The sequence below is a fragment of the Erythrolamprus reginae genome, chromosome 3, assembly GCF_031021105.1.
Source record: "Erythrolamprus reginae isolate rEryReg1 chromosome 3, rEryReg1.hap1, whole genome shotgun sequence".
In the NCBI taxonomy this organism is placed as follows: Eukaryota; Metazoa; Chordata; class Lepidosauria; order Squamata; family Dipsadidae; genus Erythrolamprus; species Erythrolamprus reginae.
In genome coordinates this window covers 17,890,068-17,902,615 of record NC_091952.1, presented here as the reverse complement: position 1 = coordinate 17,902,615, position 12,548 = coordinate 17,890,068, and positions in this window count along the sequence as shown.

Below are 12,548 nucleotides of genomic sequence, written 5' to 3'. Positions count from 1 at the left end.
TGGAGGGAAAACAAAGTGAATTTTGTAGCCTTGAAAGTTGCTCTTCATTGTCTCTTCCTTAACTTGAATTTAGCATAGGATTTAATTCTCAGTACCAAATAGCCAGTAGCAGGTTGGTTGGTTGGTTGGTTGGTTGGTTGGTTGGTTGGTTGGTTGGTTGGTTGGTTTATTTAGTTATTTAGTTATTTAGTTATTTAGTTATTTAGTTATTTAGTTATTTACGGTAGTTATTTAGTTATTTAGTTATTTAGTTATTTAGTTGTTTAGTTATTTAGTTATTTAGTTATTTAGTTATTTAGTTATTTAGTTATTTAGTTATTTAGTTATTTTATTTGTCATACAGATACAGTGGTACCCCTACTTAAGAACTGAATTCATTCCATGACCAGGTTCTTAAGTAGAAACATTGTTAAGCAGAAGCAATTTTTTTTCCATAGGAATCAATGTAAAAGGAAATAATGTGTGCAAACCATGTGCAAAAGGTAGGAATGACTTCATGATCATGTGACCGGAGGTGGATTAAAGATCATGTGCCTGGCTTAAAGGTGGCCAACTTGACATCACTCACATCAAGGGTTAGGGTGCCTGGCCTCTCCTCGCCTCAAAGAGATACAATTTCCCTACCTATTTATTATGACTCAACATCCAAAATATACTCTTTAATTCTCTGTATATATGCCATACGTGTACATACATATTACACACAGGCACACAAAGATATACATTATCTACTATATAAACGGTATGTGTATCTACACACATGCACAGCTCTTCTAAAATTGTACACATTCAACCTCATTTACTGCAATAGGAAAAACATACCCAGAGCCCAAAATTTTTCTACTGCTTCTACGTCCCTGACCAAAGTTTTGCTACTGGTACTGCGTACCTAACCGTACCCATAGGAGCCCATCACTGGTTCCTTCCAACTTGGAATCAGACTGGATTTTTCTTCCAAAACCTTCATCCCCTCATATCATAACATGACATGCATATCAGCCCTATTTTTAAAAAAATATATAATAAAAGTACAGTATTGTATCAGAGTTTATTGCAGAGTCCACAGAGAGGGGCGGCATACAAATCAAATAAATAAATAAATAAACAAACAAACAAACAAATAAATAAATAAATTTAAATCCAGAAGCGCACACAGATAACTGATTCAGCTGCACTCATTAACTTCTTTATAAACATAGTACTATTATATACAATACCACAAGTAGAGTTCTTCTTCAACATAGCAGCAATTGCAAATAAAATACAAGCAGCTTCTAATTCAGAGTTCAGAGACAAGACTACAAAGTGGACTGAGCCACGCCCAGCCTTCAGGTTTCAGTTTTGATTCTCTGCACAGACTCAGAAGTGTTTAAACTCCCATTGGCTGATTTAGTAGCTATGCCTGTTCATTGGCTGACATTGTTAACATGGCTCTCCCAGTTCATGAATATCTTAACCTATTGTTCACAAGACAAAAATGGCACTCAACTTGCAAATGTCTAATGTCAACCCTGTTGCCCATTGCTGATTTCTGAGTAGTCCTTTATATTTTAAGGGAGAAAGTACCCATAATGCCCCCCCCCCCCCGAAGCCATGCCTAAGATTCATTATAGGGGAAAAAATTTCCCTTCTGAAAATGTGTAATGTATTTTTGATGATGCCTCAAGAAGAGGCTATTCTGGATATTTTAGCACTTGGGTGGTTCGGATTGCCAAAGACTGGTGCCAAGTCTGACATTACTGAATCCTCTGTGAAAATCCATGAATTCCAAATGATGGTAAATAAAAGAGTTCCAGGGTAAAATCAGAATTGTACAAGTAATCCATGATTTATGACCATTCATGTAACAAGTGTTCAAAGCTACAGTCGGACTGAAAAAGTGACTTACAACAGTGACTTACAACAGGTCCTTGCACTTATGAGCCACATTGGTGCAGTGGTTAGAGTGCAGTACTGCAAGCTACTTCTGCTAACTGTCGACTGACTGCAATTTGGCAGTTCAAATCTCACCGGGCACAAGGTTGACTCAGCCTTCCATCCCTCTGAGGTGGGTAAAATGAGGGCCCAAATTGTTGGGAGCAATATGCTAGCTTTGTAAACTGCTTTGAGGTGGCTGTAAAAGCATTGTAAAGCAGTATATAAGTCTAAGTGCCATTGCTAGTGCTATGACTGTCACAGATCCCTTTATGAAGTATCCTGGGCTTAAGACTGAATCATGGGCATCTATCAAAAGAGATTATTGAGAGCCATCTTGATGTCCAAATCCATTAATCATCGATAACTGAGGACCAAAAGAAAATAAAGGACAGACAGCATACAAATTTAAATAATAATAATAATAATAATAATAATAATAATAATAATAATGATAACGATAACGATAACGATAACGATAACGATAACGATAACGATAACGATAACGATAACGATAACGATAACAATAACAATAACAATAACAATAACAATAACAATAACAATAACAATAACACATCCCAGCGGTCAGTTAGGTCCCACAGAGTCGGCCTTCTCCAGGTCCTGTCAGCCACATACAATGTCATCTGGCAGGGCTTAGGGGAAGAGCCTTCTCTGTGGTGGCCCTGGCCCTATGGAAAATGCTCCCTCCATAGATATGTACTGCCCCCACTATCCCTGCCTTCTGTAAAGTTTTAAAGATCCACCTCTGCTGGCAGGCATGGGGCCAATGAAATTTTAATATCTTGCCCTTCCCAATGAATGAATGTTTGATGTATGATTTATGAATCTGTTTAACTTTTAACTCTGGGGATTTTTAGATTGTAATTTTATTTAGATTTCTACATGTTTATATTACCTTGTTGTAAGCCGCCCTGAGTCTCAGGTGAAGGGTGGCATAGAAATCGAATAAATAAATAAGTAAGTAAGTAGGTAAGTAAGTAAGTAAGTAAGTAAGTAAGTAAGTAAGTAAGTAAGTAAGTAAGTAAATAAATAAATAAATAAATAAAATAAGTGTTGGTAATGACCTTTAAAGCCCTACATGGCATTGGACCAGAATACATCCGGAACCGCCTTCTACCGCACGAATCCCAGCGGCCGATAAGGTCCCACAGAGTTGGCCTTCTCCGGGTCCCGTCGACCAAACAATGTTGTTTGGTGGGCCCCAGGGAAAGAGCCTTCTCTGTGGCGGCCCCGGCCCTCTGGAATCAACTCCCCCCAGAGATTAGAACGGCCCCCACCTTCCTTGTCTTTCTCAAATTACTCAAGACCCACCTTTATCGCCAGGCATGGGGGAACTGAGACATCCTCCCCCAAGCTTTTATATTTTATGTTTGGTATATATGTGTTGTATGGTTTTAAATTTTTGGGGTTTTAGATATGTTTTATTTTAATATTAGATTTGTCCCACTGTTATATTGTTTCTATTACTGTTGTGAGCCGCCCCGAGTCTTCGGAGAGGGGCGGCATACAAATCTAACAAATAATAATAATAATAATAAATAAATAAATAAATAAATAAATAAATAAATAAATATTTATTTATTTATTTAATGTGAGATCTGCTTACCCTTATTTATATGTCTCATGAATTTGTTCCATGCAATCTATATGGCGGGGGCTGACTCATTGCCCCGTACTACCTAATTACTTAAAGCACAGTTCCTGGAGCATAGCCAAGTAGGTCTGTCTAGCTCACCACCACCACCCCACCTGCCTTAATGAGGTCCTTGCAAAGGTAAGCTACTTCAACCTCAATGTGACATTGCCTCTCACAGAAACAGAGCGGCTCACTTAGACCCTTCGATTCAGTTGTTTATATGGCATTTTGTGTGTGCATGGTCCCCTTTGTTGTTAGGCAGAATGAACCAGGATGGCAAGCTCTGCTGTGATGTTTAGGAGGCATTGCCATCTGCCCAATAGTTCGCAGCAAAAATGTGACCTACTTTATGCATGGCAATAATTTGCAGACTAGGAAACACACTTTTGTTATTGGTGGTTGATTTGGAAATGATTTATGATTAGAGTGCTAGCACAAGACTGAGTCCTGAGTTTGAACTCCCGGGTAAATGTTTTTGGGTCAGTGGTGACATAGCAGTTTAAGATCGTAGGCACAAATAAACCTGCATTAATAGTTAAGTTTTAATTGGTCTTTGAATTTGATTTGAAAATCATCTGATTTGATTTTCCTGGTTTAGTTTACTGCATGCTATTTTGGAGTTTGGATGAAAGTGGGGTTAAGATATTAGAAAGAAATAAATAAATAAATAAAATAGGAACCACACTTACTGCTTTAAGTTTCCTGGCAGAAAAGTGAAATGTAAGTGTAATATTTAAAAATAACTATGCCCATCAATTGCATTTGCACAATCAAATGCAATTGATGGGCAATTGATTATTTATCAATAATCAGTGATTATTAAAGGCCTAACATTCAAACAACAGGCAAGAGGAGGGGGAGGGAGGGAGATTTGTTATTTTACTTTGGTTAGTAGTTAAGTGGGGTGGGTCAGACTAGATGGCCACTGAGTTCCCTTCCCTCTCTATTATTCTGTAAGTCTCCTGAATGAGAAGGTGGGTCAGGTCAGACTAGATGGCCACCAAGGTCCCTTCCCTCTATCATTCTGTAAGTCTCCTGAATGAGAAAGTGGGTCAGACTAGATGGCCACCGAGGTCCCTTCCCTCTCTATCATTCTGTAAGTCTCCTGAATGAGAAGGTGGGTCAGATTAGATGGCCACTGAGTTCCCTTCCCTCTCTATCATTCTGTAAGTCTCCTGAATGAGAAGGTGGGTCAGGTCAGACTAGATGGCCATCAAGGTCCCTTCCCTCTCTATCATTCTGTAAGTCTCCTGAATGAGAAGGAGGGTCAGACTAGATGGCCACCGTGGTCCCTTCCATCTCTATCATTCAATGTGTGTGTTTGTGTATGAAAGAGCAAACTGTCCCATTCTTTCCTTCCAAAAGTAGCATTTTGTAACAACTGTTCTGATTGGATGGTGGCGAAGTGTCCCATGTGGCCAAAAGGCTGTGGCTGAATTTGGATTTTTGTGGCAAAAGGGCTGGGGCCAATAGCTAGGGGCCTTGGGGTGAGGGAGAGAAGGAAGCGGCCAATCAGCTGCTGCAGAGGAAAGAGCTTCATCCAACTGGCGGAGGCAAAAAGTCCCATCCCCAGTTAAGTGCCATACAGTCAAGCCCTCCCACAGGCAAAATGCATAAACTAATGTCTTATTTCTCAGTTTTCCCCTTAGGATAAGCTGTATAGGTAGTGCTTGAGTTATAACTACAACTGGAATTAGAACTTTCATTACTTAAAGGATGCATTTGCTAAGTGAGCCAGGGCCAATTTTACAACCTTTTTGGCCCTGGTTGTTAAGCAAATCATCAATTGAAAAGTCAGAAAATAGAGTAAACTCAACAAATGTTTCACTTAGCAACATAAGTGTTGAGGTCCATTGTGGTTATTATTTATTGGATTTGTATGCCGCCCCTCTCCGTAGACTCGGGGTGGCTAACAACAATGATAAAAACAGCATGTAGAAGTCCAATTAATAAAACAACTAAAAACCCTTATAATAAAACCAAACATACGCACAAGCATACCATGTATAACTTGTAATGGCCTAGGGGGAAGGAATATCTTAACTCTCCCATGCCTGGCAGTATAAGTGAGTCTTGAGTAGTTTACGAAAGACAGGGAGGGTGGGGGCAATTCTAATCTCTGGCGGGAGTTGGTTCCAGAGGGCCGGAGCCGCCACAGAGAAGGCTCTTCCCCTGGGCCCCGCCAAATGACATTGTTTAGTCGAGAGGACCCGGAGAAGGCCAACTCTGTGGGACCTTATCGGTCGCTGGGATTCGTGCGGTAGCAGGCGGTTCCGGAGGTAATCTGGTCCAAAGCCATGTAGGGCTTTAAAGGTCATGACCAACACTTTGAATTGTGACCGGAAACTGATCGGCAGCCAATGCAAGTCACAGAGTGTTGAAGAAACGTGGGCGAATCTAGGAAGCCCCACGATGGCTCTCGCGGCTGCGTTTTGCATGATCTGAAGTTTCCAAACACTTTTCAAAGGTAGCCCCATGTAGAGAGCGTTGCAGTAATTGAACCTCGAGGTGATGAGGGCCTGAGCGACTGTGAGCAATGACTCCCTGTCCAAATAGGGCCGCAACTGGTGCACCAGGCGAACCTGGATTGTAACTCGAGGACTACTTGTACCCTCTTTTTTCACTGATTTACTGTACCCCAGACATTATCTTCTCCTTCTGCTTCTCTTAACCATGTCAAGCAGATCCACTTTCTTCATTTATTCTCTACTTTTCTCACACACAACTTAGATGAGCTTCTGTTTACAGATCATAGCATAGAATATAATTGATTGGCCAAGTGTGATTGGACACACAAGGAATTTGTCTTGATGCATATGCTCTCGGTGTACATTTAAAAAAAGATAAATTCATCAAAAATCATAAGGTACAACACTTAATGAAAGTCCAGGTACATATAAGCAATCAAATCTTATTAGGAACCAGTCAATGTAAATTGTAAGGATAGAAGCCACAAAGTTACAGTCATACAGTTGTTTGTGGGAGGGGAGAGGAATGATGCGAAAATTAATAGTAGTGGAGACTTAGGAAATAGTTTGACAGTGTTGAGAGAATTATTTGTTTAGCAGAGTGATGGCATTCAGGGAAAAACTGTTCTTTATGACTCGTGCAGTATTATTATTATTATTATTATTATTATTATTATTATTATTATTATTATTATTATTATTATTATGTCAGTACAACACAGCAAACTAGATCACTATGCTGGATTTCGTATTTCATCACCAGTCGGGCGCTTCCCAAGCACCTAGGACTGCATGATGTAGCGGCGAATTATGTTTGCCAATCCCAGTAAAGCAGCCTTTTGCAATTGACAGATGGAGATTTTGTCAATTCCGATGGTTTTCAAATGTCCGCTGAGATCCTTTGGTACTGCGCCCAGCATGTCAAGTACCACTGGGACCACTTTCACTGGCTTATGCCAGAGTCGTTGCAGCTCGATTTTTAGATCTTCGTATTTCACTAATTTCTCTAGCTGCTTCTCCTCAATTCTGCTGTCTCCTGGGATTGCGATGTCGATGATCCATGCTTTCTTTTTCTCCACTGTAATAGAGGCCACAGTTAACTCAGAAGTTTATTACAGAACTCATGCCAGGCCTGGCAGGTACAGACTTAAGCAAATAATACACACACAGGTTTATATATAACAAGCTGCCTGAGGCAGCACCCAATCCCGCAGAGAGAAACTTCCCGCTTACATTGTAACTGGGGCTGGCGGCCAATCAGCACCCTGGATAGGGACGCCTATCGCCCGGCTCTAATCTGCGGCTGTAACTGAGCAGATACAACACTCCTATCCCTTTCGTTAGCACATACATAATCTTTCAAATATTCCGGCCTCTTACAAAGACGTCCCGATCTCCGTGGCTCTATTACTTGTTCCTCCCCGGTCTCCCGACTCGCCTCTCTGCTTCCCTCGCTTCCAAACGGCGAGGCTTCTGCCGAGCTGTCAGTTTCCCCATTACTTCCACCCCGGTTTAGGGTTTCCTCCATAACGATTCCGGGGTGGCCTTGACCTCTTTCCTCGCTAGTAGCCATTCCCTTGTCTGACCGAATTTGGTCCAAATGTCTCCTCCACACTCGGCCATCCCGTAACATGACCTCAAACGACCTGGGACCCAACTCCCTGCTTATTTCTCCTTCAGCCCAATTCTGCTCTCCAGAATATGAGCGCGCAAACACCCGGTCACCTACTCTCACCTTTCTGGCCGGGGTTTCTGGCCAGGGCACCGACTGTGAATACCACGGATGAAGTCTATCTAAGACTATTCGAAGTTTGCGACCCATTAATAGTTCAGCAGGGGTCTTGCCAGTGGCCACACAGGGTGTCGTGTGCTGTGCTAATAACAAATCTGCCAACCTTTTCTGCCATGAACCCCCAGTCATCTTCTTTAAAGACTCCTTGACTGACCTCACTGCCCGTTCCGCCTGCCCATTACTGGCCGGGTGCCAAGGCGAGGTCAGCGCATGGCGGATGCCCACCGATGCCAAGAACGACTCGAACAGTACAGATGTGAATTGCGGGCCGTTGTCCGAAACCAGGAGGTCTGGGAACCCCTGTGTGGCAAATACTGTCATCAGAGCCTCTGTAATCGTTTGTGACTGTGTGGATTTAAGGTGCACCACCTCTACCCACTTAGAGTGAGCGTCCACTATTACCAAGAAAGACTGCCCCATGAAGGGGCCGGCCAAATCAATATGTATCCGAGCCCAGGGGCCCGCAGGCGGCTCCCAGGCCAATGGCTCTCCTCGGGGAGGGAAAGGCCGGTGCTCTTGGCATGTCCTACAATCTGCCACTCTTTGTTCTACCCCCTTATCCAGCCCCGGCCACCACACGTAATCCCTTGCCAGGCTTTTCATGCGCACAATGCCTGGATGGCCATCATGCAGGAGAGCTAACACCTGGCTGCGCTGCCTACTCGGGATTACCACCCTGCACCCTCTCAGCAGAATACCCCTTTCCACGGAGAACTCGGCTCGACACCTGAAGAAAGGCACATACTCCTCGGCAGGGGCTGAGACAGGCCACCCCCTTAACACCCATTGCCTCACTTGGGACAAGGTGAAATCCCGCCCAGTTTCCCAGGCTACCTCGGCTGCAGATAAAATATGACCCCCATCTGTCAGCGCAAAGACAGAACATGCAGGTGCGGGGTCCACTAAAACTTCGGCCAGGGGGCATCTGCTAAGGGCATCTGCATGAGAAATATGGCGCCCAGGTTTGTATGATAAAGTGTAACTATAATTAGCAAGGAAAACTATCCATCGTGACATCCTGGGGGAGATAACCACAGGGCTTTGACGTGACCCAGACAATAAACCCAATAATGGCTGGTGGTCAGTCACCAGCTCGAAGTGACGGCCATACAGGTACTCGTGGAATCTTCGGACTCCAGCAATCAGAGCCAGCGCCTCCTTGTCGATGTGGCCGTAATTACGTTCCGCTTTAGCCAGCGTGCGGGAGAAGAAAGCCAGGGGAGCTTCTGTGCCATTGGGCAGTCTGTGGCTTAAGACTGCGCCCACCCCGTATTGAGAAGCGTCGCAGGTGAGTACCAGGGGCAGTCCAGGTGAGTATTGAGCCAGGATATTATTAGAAGTGAGAAGCTCTTTAACCCCCAAGAACGCGGCTTCCTCCCTCTTTCCCCAATGCCAAGGGGACTGTTTGTCCAGAAGTCTGTGCAGAGGCTCAGCCACTGATGCTTTATGCGGGATGAAGACCGCATAAAAATTAAGTAAACCCAGGAACGCCTGGAGCTCTCCCTTGGATTGTGGCCTGGGGGCATCCCTGATGGCACGAATCTTTTCAGGAGTGGGGTGTATTCCCTGCCCATCCACCGTGAAACCCAGGAACTCGACTCTGGGCACCCCAAACACGCATTTCTTAGCTTTCAGTTTAAGCCCAGCTTCCTTAAATTTAGCCAAAACCCTCCTTACTCGAATCATTAGTTCGTCTGTGGAACTCCCCGACACTAGAACATCGTCGAAATACGGCACAGTTCCTTCCAGTCCATATAACAGGCGCTCCATCAAACCTTGAAAGATGCCGGGGGCGATGGAAACCCCGAATTGCAGTCTGTGGCACTTAAACACCCCCCTATGGGTGATGATCGCCTGGGCCTCGGCTGTCAGGGGGTCTACGGGGAGCTGCTGGTACGCTTGGGACAAATCGAGTTTGGCAAACACCCGACCCTCCCCCAGAGTATGAAGCAGCTGTTGCACCACTGGCAAGGGGTATGAATGGTGGGCCAATGCACGATTCACAGAGCACTTATAATCCCCACACAGTCTGATTCCCCCATCCCCCTTGAAAGCAATCACCACAGGGGTCTCCCAAGCAGCCTGATCTACCGGCTCTAAAACCCCCTGGGCAATTAATCTGTCCAACTCTGCATCTACCTTAGGACGGAGGGGAATAGGGACACGACGGGCCTTTAAACGAACTGCTGGAACCTTAGGATCTAAATTGAACGAAATGGGGGTGCCAGTATACCGACCCAAATTGCTGTCAAAAACGGCAGGGAACTCCCGTGCCAGCTGTTCAAATCCCGACTCCCCCACAATAGCATTAACCCCCTCAACGGAGAGTCCCAGAGAAGAGAACCAGTCCAGTCCAAGCAGGCTGGCAAAGGGTCCATCCACCACTACGAGAGGCAGCCGACCAGCGAAAGTCTTGAAGCGGACTGCAAAACGACCTTCTCCAATGATAGGAATTGCAGCTCCTTGGTAATCCCTCAGGCTCAAAGCGCAGGGCAGCAGACGACTCTTCCTCCAGGCAGGGAAACAGCGCTTGAGGGTGGCCCATGAAATTAATGAATGAGCAGATCCGGTGTCTACTTGCATGTTACAACGAGAACCCCCCAATTGAACCACCACAGAAATTTTCTCAGCCGAGCCTGCGGTCCTCCTGACATAAGATGGAACCGGACGAGGGCAGCTGTACACCGCGTTGCAGTCATCTCTTCTGGGGGGGGGAAACCGTCTTTGACCCCGAGAACTGAAGCCAGAAGACTCACGTTGCTCTCGGAACGGGGCAGCAGGGGATCTACGAGACCGGCAAACTCTGGCAATGTGACCTTTGGCACCACACCGCCAACATGCCACATCTCGGGACGGGCAATTTGAACGATAATGACCCCCCCCACAGCCACGGCACGGCGACAAAGGAGGACGAGGACGTCCCGTCGGTGCTTCCCTAGCCCGATTAGTAGCCAATCTGCAGACCTCTTCATCTTCTTCGCCCCCTAAATCGCCCACCTCCTCCGGGGCCAGCTTGGGTTTATCCGGGACAGGGGTTGTCTTTTGCGTGGCATTAACTGAGCTGTCCATAGAAGCCAAAGATTGTGTAGATAACTCGAAAGCACGAGCCTCCGCCACTGCAGCTTGGAAGGTTAAATCCCGGATCGCCAGGAGACGCCGCTTGAGGCGACCGTCTCTGACTCCGAAACTAGTCTATCCAAAAGGTAGTCATTAAGGTCCCCAAACTCACAATATAACGCCGCTCTACGGAGAGCAGCCAGAAAGTCATTAATAGACTCCCCTTCGGCTTGATTTCGCTGATAAAAAGTGTAGCGACGAGCACACCTCGAAGGGGCAGGGGCATAATGATCTTGTAACGTTTTCAAGAAATCATCCCAAGCCACATCATGGATGGAAACTGGGGCAAACAGGGCACGAGCTGTTTCAAACATATCGGGTCCACAAAACCCCAAAAAATAGGACCTCTTTCTATCCCCAGAAATGTCCTGGTATCCATTTGAGATCAGGAAACAATCAAAACGGGCGACATAGGAGTCCCACGTCTCCCCTTGAGGATCAAAGGGGGGGAATGTTAAATGCACAGACATCCTGACTTACTGTCTCCACTGTCAATCTTCAGCATAGGCTCGCTACCTCGTCGCCAATGTAATAGAGGCCACAGTTAACTCAGAAGTTTATTACAGAACTCATGCCAGGCCTGGCAGGTACAGACTTAAGCAAATAATACACACACAGGTTTATATATAACAAGCTGCCTGAGGCAGCACCCAATCCCGCAGAGAGAAACTTCCCGCTTACATTGTAACTGGGGCTGGCGGCCAATCAGCACCCTGGATAGGGACGCCTATCGCCTGGCTCTAATCTGCGGCTGTAACTGAGCAGATACAACATCCACGATCACAATGTCTGGTGTGTTATGCTTCAGAATTCAGTCAGTCTGAAGTTGGAAGTCCCACAGTAATTTTGCTTTGCTCATTTTCGACCACTTTTTCGGGCTTATGATCCCACCAGTTCTTTGCCACTGGTAAATGGCAGTTGTTGTTGTTGTTGTTATTATTATTATTATTATTATTATTATTATTATTATTATTAATTAGATTTGTATGCCACCCTTCTCCGAAGACTCGGGGTGGCTCACAGAATACAAAAAACAACACGACAACAAATCTAATTAATTAAGAATTACTACTAAAATCCCATATATAATAAAATCAGTGAGCCAACTCAGGTCCTCAATCATACAGATCCTCAATCATCAGGTCAAGAAAGCAGTCAGCCTTTATTCAGTGCAGGACTGACTAACCATCTTCAAATCTATAATGCATCTTCTCTCTCTGATTATTCCTCCATGTCCACCAATCACAGGCACAACAATGCAACACTGGTTTCGCATCTATGCCCTGTGGACCATGGACTGCTCCCAAGCTACTTCTGATGATCTCATTGAATTTAGTCATTGCCTTCATTTATAGGATAAATATCTTTATTTCTACATCTTTTCATCTATTCTTGAGCTCAGAAAAATAACTATCTCCTAGTTTCCTACTTTGATCAATTATAGCTGCCACCAGAGATACAATTTAACTTTAATCATTTTAAGCATTCATCTGTGTTTTCAGATTTTATGTCTACTGTTCTACCAAGTTCTTCAAAGTCTCCTTTGCTTTCAGCAAGCAAAAGGGTATCATCTGTGTATCTGAAATTGTTAATGTTTTCA